The 8,489-nt window shown below is 42.1% G+C and overlaps 1 long non-coding RNA gene across 1 annotated transcript; it reads right to left on the bottom strand.

Moving 5' to 3' along the window:
• Nucleotides 1-897: 897 nt before the first annotated feature.
• LOC115777783 (uncharacterized) lies at nt 898-5,921 on the bottom strand. The gene is made up of 3 exons (XR_004019680.1): nt 5,560-5,921; nt 3,596-3,676; nt 898-1,691 (listed from the first exon to the last, which is right to left on the bottom strand). It is a non-coding gene; the product is annotated as an uncharacterized LOC115777783 (long non-coding RNA).
• Between the last annotated feature and the right edge of the window lie 2,568 nt (nt 5,922-8,489).

Raw genomic sequence — 8,489 nt, 5'->3', positions numbered from 1 at the left:
TGTGTGCATGCGTGTGTAATTAAAATCATTGCACTTTTCCAGGAGAGGGCGCTATAATTGAAGCTTTGAGTAATTAAGCCATTTTCAAAACAATTGGTTAAAATGGTTCACAAAACTCCGTTTGTTTATCACTAGTATTGGCCCTGAATATTCAACTATGGGAATTTATAAAGCAGCTGTTCTGTTGTAACACCCAACATTACCAGCAGATGGCAGCAAACTTCAAATTTCAATTTCGATCTTCAGTGGGCAGTTTAACAGCAGGGGATCTGTATTGGATCAGGAGATGTGATCCAGAATGAACAAAGTGTGAATCACATGAGTTTTGCAGTTTTCATTAAATACCTCAGCTCTCTGTGTTCATGATAAAATACTGAGTGTGACACTATGGATATTTCTTGGGGGGGAGCAAAAACAATATGATGCTTTGAAAAAATAAGGTCTGCAGTAAAAAACTGATCACCTACTGAGAGAGCCAGGTTTATTCTAATCTGTGCATACATAATTTATTTAGAAAAAAACTCAAATATATTGAAAATATCAGTGATTATTGAGTGAGGTCCCAAGTTAACATGTTCAAAATGCTTTGTAGTTAATGGACCATCAGCCAAAAACCCAATATTTTGAGTTTGTAATCATAAAAGAAAAAAATCCTGACTGAAAAGCTGCTACCAGAGATTTTAATGCATTTTTGCTTAAAAAGATAAACAATAAAAATAAAAATGTTGCTATATCACCTGCTGGTAGGTTTCTAGGTGACTTCAGTTTCAAAGACATCCTGTACTGAAGCTTTTCTGTTCAGTTTATAGTCTTAAGTTGTATTTTGACGTTTAAACCATAAATTTCCGCACTGAAGAGATCTTGGTAGGTATGGTAGCCACAGCCAGACAAGACAGATGCCTTCCAGTTGTTTATTAAAATTTCCAACATCAGAAAAAAGTTTTGGGGTTAGATTCTCTGTAATAAAAGGAAAAAGACTAAATATGTCAGTGCATTGTTTCTGTCAGCGCTCTGGTCTGAGGTGCTGAGGGACCAGTTAAAGAGCATCAGCTGGACATCAGTGTTGGACTGGTTTAAAATCTGAACACAAACTCACAAAGTGCTGACATAAAGTTACTTCATAAGAATATAATTTTTCAGGCATCACTGTTATTGTTTTGTTTTTTTAAGTGATTTAGGACATAAAGAAAAAAAACCTTTTCAGTCTTAAACACATGATGAGCTGAAGCTTTTCAGTTTACAGCCACTGAATGATGTTTCTGTTGTTTTGAGTCTGTGGTTGTGGTTTAATGTTCATTCTGTGTTTTCTACACTCAGACATGTGTATCTTCAGCCACAACTAAACCAGAACAAGTCAAATTTTCCATCTAACACCTTTGTCAAACCCACAGAACCACACAATCAAAACATGAATAATAGTTACAATATAGAGCTCACAGTTTTAAAAAAATATTTTATGTGTGCATACATGTGTGTATTTTTTCAGAATACACACTTAAAATTTCCAATGAGAAAATGGGGGTTACATTACTGTAATTAGTGGGAAACACACACAAAGATAGTTTAACATGTGGATGGTTTCTGGTCTGAGGTGCTGGGGGAGCAGTCAGAGAGCAGCAGCTGGACGTCAGTGGTTGGGCTGGTGGGCTACTTCACTGAAGAGTAGACAACGTCTGGCTCTGGTTTAAAGTCTGAACACAAACGCACACAGTTCAAACAGGAAACATGATTACAAGCTTTGTAGTTCAATCACCATTAAAAGTGAATCGTTTGCTGCTTTTAGCTTCTCTCCTCCCTGACAGAAGATTTCTCAGATATGCCAGAGGCCTTACTATGAACCAGGATTTAAGCTTATCCAGGTGACTTCAGAGTCAACCTGGGTTCACTTCTTCCCGGGGTGAACTGCCATTGCCATCTGCTCTGGAGCAGGTTAAGTTCCAGATTAGGATCATGAGAAATGAAATCACTGCCCACTGACCAATCAAGAAAACAGAAATCACTCAAGAAATCAATCAATCAAGTCAAGTTTATTTATAAAGCACATTTAAAACAACGACATTGACCAAAGTGCTGTACAAGACCTCTCTGTTTTAGTCTGGTTTTAGGCCTTTGTAAGAGCGGCTGGTTAGATGACCTCAAAGCTCTTACAGGGGTGTGACTGTGAAGCAGCTCAGACAGATACAAAGGTGCCAGTCCATTTAAGGCTTTAAAAGTAAGCAATAAAATCTTAAAATCGATTCCTCAGGACCGGGGTAATGTGTTCATGCTTTTTTATACCAGTTAAAAGACGTGCTGCCGCATTCTGGACTACCTGCAGGCGGCGCACAGATGATCAAGAAAACAGCATCACTCAGACCTCTGCTGGAAGAGTAGGAGGGTCTGAAGTTTTTCAGTATCTAAAATCTTTGGTTTCCCTGAAGAGGATCAGTAATAAATATAGATTCTTAGACACAACTTTATTCATTGATATGATACTATTACAGGACACCTACTCTCTGACCTTATATCAGATTTGTATGTAGTCTAAGCCTGTTTGAATTCTGTTTTTACATTAAATCTTTATTCTTAAACCCTTAAACAGAACAGAGTCTGCAGCTGAGAGAATAAAAACAAGCTGTCAGGAGCAGGTTATGATTAGAGTTTCAGTGTAAAATCAGCTGGAAACAACACATTTTTGTTTATTTACAGCATGTCTAAAGTGTAATACAGATTCTCTGCTGTATTTTATATGTGCAGCTTATTCAGTCATACCCACTAAAACCACTTAAGGAACATCTTTAATTGAGCCTTTTTCTGTTGCTTCACTAACATCTCTGTGATCATATAGAATAGAATAGAATAGAATAGAATGGAATGCCTATATTGTCATTATACAGGATGTACAATGAGATTGGAGATATAATATCAGATCAGATCATATAATACCTTAATCCTGATGCGTATGAAAGTAGAAGTAGTTCAGACTTCAGACGTTTATTTGGAATAATCACAGCATAGTCACACGGTAGAAAAACTGCATGCTCCCATGCCTAATGCACCCCTCACCTGACATCACTTCTTACATTAAAAGGAGCAGCATTAACAACAGTCCAATGCACATTCACAAATGTTAATGCATCATGTTTTAATTATTCAAGAGCTAGATATGTGTAATAATGACAAGAAAAAAATGGCAGCCTAACTAATATTACAAAAGTTAAACAAGAGATTCTCAAAACCAAAAGAAATCACTAAACCCACAGAGAACCCCAAAATCCTGGGTCCAAGACTGAGGCACTATGGCATCTCGAGCAGAATATTTATGTTGACAGGACACATATGGTATCTCTACATTTAAAATGGACCTATTCTGTTCATTTCCAGCTCCATGTTATTATCTCTAAACTCTACTATTTGCAGTTCAAAATAATCCTTCTCTATCTTTTTTGGGCTTTGGTGCTGACCCTTAATTGAAACACCCTTACTCTGATTGGCTGCCCCTCATCTATAAAAGGTTTAAACAGGTGTGTGTGTGTGTGGGGGGGCCATTATGTGGCATAAAGACTGCAGGGTGAGCTTGGCTCTGTCCAACGTTAAAGAAAAAGAGCATCTTTACCTCGTGATCTCTTTGGTCTGATGGCTGTTTGTCCGTAACTGATGTCTTCTGTTCTCACTGCTGAGTAGACAGGATCACTCTCTACACAATAAAACACATTTTAATTACTGCAGGTACAACAACCACAACAGTACTGTTATATTAAAAAGAAAATACTGGTAAAGCGATTTAAGTGCTCAAGAGTAAAAAAGAACCAGTCCATTTACCATTTACTGGTACAAGACACCAGTACTCATGGAAGGCAACAATGGCAATGACAGGAAACATGGAAAGATTATGGTTGAAGAATGGTAAAAAGATCTACATCCAGGAATTTAAGGTAGGTTTGGAAAAGTCCTTTATTTTACTGGGCAAAAACAAAGAAATTCAACAATTTATTGGCTTCTTCGGGGTGCAAAGATACAAAGATGCCCACAGAAAAGGTACAGCTTCACTTACTGCAGGTTTGCATCACAAAGTAGTCTACATGCAACATTTTGTTAACCTCTGGAGGCAATAGCTGCTTTTCTAGCATTTAAGGGCATCATCCACATCACCCACTACTCTCTGTCACGAGCTCTGGGTGGTAAGGAAGAGTTACCAGGTGACTGGCAAATAATAGCTATATTGCTGAGGGAACCTGCCAAGAAAGTGTTTGGTGTCTTCTCTGGACAGAGGAAAGAAGACAAGGATCAGTATCGGTCCGATCCTGACCTAAATTACTGGATCGGATATCGGGAATGAATAAAAAATGCAATCCAATCCATTAAATAGCATTTCGCCCACATTAGCTGCATTACAGGAGAACTGGTGCCAGGAGAACCACCTCCTGCTCAACGTCAGCAAAACAAAGGAACTGATCGTGGACTTCAGCAGGAAGCAGCAGAGGGACTACCATCCACTTCTCATCAGCGATGCTGAGGTGGAAAGAGTGGACACTTTCAAATACCTGGGAGTGACCATCTCACAGAACCTGTCCTGGACTCATCACATAAACATCACTGTGAAGAAGGCCAGACAGCATCTCTACCTCCTCAGGCGGCTGAGAGACTTCAAGCTCCCACTCAAGGTGCTCAGGAACTTTTACACCTGCACCATCGAGAGCATCATGCGTGGGAGCATCACCACCTGGATGGGAAACTGCACTAAGCAGGACTTCATGGCCCTAAAAAGGGTGGTTCGATCAGCTGAACGGACCATCAGAACCACCCTCCCCAACCTGCAGGACATTTACACCAAGCAGTGCAGGCTGAGGGCCATGAAGGTCCTAAAACAGCCCAGCCACCCCGGACACTCTCTCTTCTCCCTGCTCCCATCAGGCCGGCGTTACCGCTGCCTGAGGGCTAAGACTGAAAGGTTGAAGAAGAGTTTTTACCCACAAGCCATCCGTCTGCTCAACTCTGAGCCCTAACTGGACCATTATTGCACAATGTAAATATTATAATATTCTATAATTCCGTGTATAATGTGTATAGTGTAGCACCCCACCGCTTTATATTGTGTTCTGACCGGGAACCCCAGGATTGACCAAACTAGGTGGGGTGTGGGTCCGATGCAAAGTGGATACCACGAAGGTTCACTTGTGGACAATGATGTGATGACTATTAAGAAACTTAAATCACACACTATTTAAAATAACACTGACTCAGATGACTCTTTAACTCCAAAACTGAACATTTACTGAACGTGAACGCAAGATAGAAAACCACACTTTTAAATGCAAAATGTAAGACACAAATGAAACACTAAAACACTTGTATTCTTATAATACCAGTAAAAATATTGAACTCAACCTTAGCTTTTCCCAATCAGTCCGAATGGATTAGGCTTATAAGGGTTAATTCTAACTACTCCGTCATTCAAATATACACAGTCACTTAACAGTACTCATACATGGGCCCCACACACACGCTCGCATTCACACAAACGTTGCAGGCCTGATTGTTGTGTGCTGCAGCACAGTGGCGAAACTCCTCTTCACTCACCGATAGCTGCACCAGAAACGTCTGACTTACAGTTCCGCGTTGCGAACCAGCTCACCCTCTCGTCCCCTCCGGACGACAGTCAACCAGGTCTCGTCTGCAGTCTGTTTCCGCTCACCACTCGCCACCGACAGGGCAAAGATGATGGCGCTCGTCACCACGACGAGCTCCTGCTAGCCGTTAGCTGCTAGCCGCCGATGCTGATGCCTCGCTCTGAATCACCGTCGTCTGCGGCTGCACAGCTGTCGGGCAGGCGGTTTCCCAACGCCTCCTACTAACAGTCACTGGATAGTATTTACTAGCCAGTTCTCTTCTGTTAGTTTATCGTGTGCTAGCGCGCTCCGAGCCAAAACTGCTGCGTCCGTTCTCCGTTTTTCTCTCTTCTCCTCTCCTTCCTCTCTCACACACCCAGCCAAATACAACAGGTAGACCTGCACAGACCACCTTCACTGACCACTCAGAAAATACGAACTAAGAGTGTTAGCTCTGTTACATTCAGCAACTTTGTAAGAAAACATTATATTTACATAACATTATTCCTCTTCCATTACACAATACACATTATATGCAAAGTACATTACACTCCTGTTAACTTTGCTTTTATGACCAAAGGAATTAAGCTTATTTAATCCCCATATTTCCATCCGGGCTACAATAGTATGAATTACTTTTTATTCTTATTCTCCTTATTTATGCGTGTGTGTGTGTATATATGGCTGCAGGTACAAAACACATTTCACTGTGCATTGTACTGTGTATAATTGCGCATGTGACAAATAAACACTATCTTATCTTATAGTGCTCGGTCATCTTCTTCTTCTTGTGGGTTTGCGGTTGACCAAACCAGCTTAGAGCTGCATTACTGCCACCTACTGGAATGGAGTGGATCAGGAGTGAAAAAAAAACTCCTCAGATTCTAAAAAATTTTCCGTCGCTGCGACAGATTCCTTTTACCAGTGGCGGTCCTAGCCTGTTTGGCGCCCTGGGCGAGCATCCCTGCCGGCGCCCTCCCACCCCCACCCCAACCCCCCATAGCAATCGCGCAGCAGTGCCTACCGCACTACTCCACTTGGGGGGTAATGAGCACCTGCTGTGTGGTGCATGTAGCTTTCTGCCATGGTCTGACAGACAGCTTTTAACTGAAGGTCTCCCCACCATCACAGGCACACTCAGAATTTCTTTTAAATTTTATTTGAAAAAACATGGAAGAAACTGAAATATTACACAGCTTCTGCTTACCTTCATCTTTGCTTATTTCTCCTGTTGTTCTTTTCTCTTTTTCCTAAACTGCACACCTGATGCTTTGACCTTTTCCTTTCCATCTGCCGTAATTTGCACTGAAGCTGAATAGGTTATAACCACCACCCATCCACAGGGTTGTCAGATCTGACTGACAGTTGCCAGCCCAACACAACAAAACCTCCATTGAAACTCATGTTAATAGCACCAGGTGTGATATATATTTAACTAGAAGCACTCAGAGAGCGCAAACCTCCGCCAAGGCCATAGGGTCACTGACGCTGTAATACGTGTATCTAAATACTTTGAAATAATCTTTCATCTTTCCCAGACAACAATAACCCCCTATCCCGCAATAGTGTGTTACCTCGACCAGATCGCGGCTCCTAACCATAGTAGGGAGACCTCTGGTCTCTACTTCGCTTGGCTCGTGGCTGGTAACTAACTTGCTCATCCATGTGGGTCACCTTTAGCAAGGCGGAGAAATGCAGCAAGTCGAAGGATTTTAGCAACAGAACTTTTATTCCTTTTTCCACCGCCACCGAACACACTTTTTCCCTCGCGCTCGTCTCCCACGCTAGCCCGCATACACACACACGGGGCAGAGAAAAGTGGGTGGTGTCTCTTAAAGGGGAAGGCTCTGCCTGTATCCCGCAATACTGAAGAATCCTTAAAAAAATTCCTGGATCCATATCGTGATTTGGATCGCCGCCAAAATTTAATCACTGCTTCCTCTTGTCATTTCCAACCGCTCCACAAAATTTCAGTGACATCCGTTCATAACTTTTGGAGTAATTCTGCTGACAAACAGACAGACAAACAGACAAACAAACAACGCGACCGAAAACATAACCTCCTTGGCGGAGGTAAATATACAGAGCTTTGGGTGAGTTGCCTTTATTTATAATTCAGCAGTTACTGTTGGCTGTAACCAGGCCAAAACTGTACAGGCATGAATGAATGAACCCGGCTGACTGTCTCACTCTCACGCCATCACTGCTTCACTTGACTCGCACCCCCAGGCTGAGAGGAGAAGGGGGCGGGGCAGCGCTGTGTGTGTGTGACGATCTAGTGAAGCAGTGACAGCGAGACAGAGAATCCCCCGCCTGCCCCTTTCCTTCTGTTACAACCTGTCTGACCACTGCAGAAAGCTACATGAAATACACAGCAGGCAGAGGGCGCCCATTACCCCACAAGTGGAGTAGTGCGGTAGGCGCTGCTGCGGCGATCGCAATGCGTTGGGGGAAGGGGGGCGGTCATGCCGCCCTAGATGAAATGCCGCCCTGGGCGGCTGCCCATGTCGCCCATATCAGAAACCGCCACTGCCTTTTACCACTGAGTCGATCATTGCTTACATGTTTTTCCACGCCTCCACCGCTCTCTACTGTATTTGTATTTTGTGCTTGCTGTGCTGAGAATTTCAGCTGTTATTTTTTTTTTTTACTTCAGAACGGATTGCTATAACCACAGTTTGCTAGCGAGCGCCGCTATCAGCACTAGCGATCATTCGGTACCGGAAGGACCCCTTCCCTTTCAAAATATTTTTAAATATTTTTTATACTTTAATTTAGTGATCAGAAAATGAAGCTTTTTTGAAGCACTGAACCAATTGTTTTTCGAAAATAGGTTCATTCATGTTTGACGCACACACGTTATGACCAAATATCATGATATTAGGTTCTATTACAAATAAA

Source organism: Archocentrus centrarchus, unplaced genomic scaffold, assembly GCF_007364275.1.
Source record: "Archocentrus centrarchus isolate MPI-CPG fArcCen1 unplaced genomic scaffold, fArcCen1 scaffold_72_ctg1, whole genome shotgun sequence".
Lineage (NCBI taxonomy): Eukaryota > Metazoa > Chordata > Actinopteri > Cichliformes > Cichlidae > Archocentrus > Archocentrus centrarchus.
This window is presented reverse-complemented; position numbering and strand designations above follow the sequence as displayed.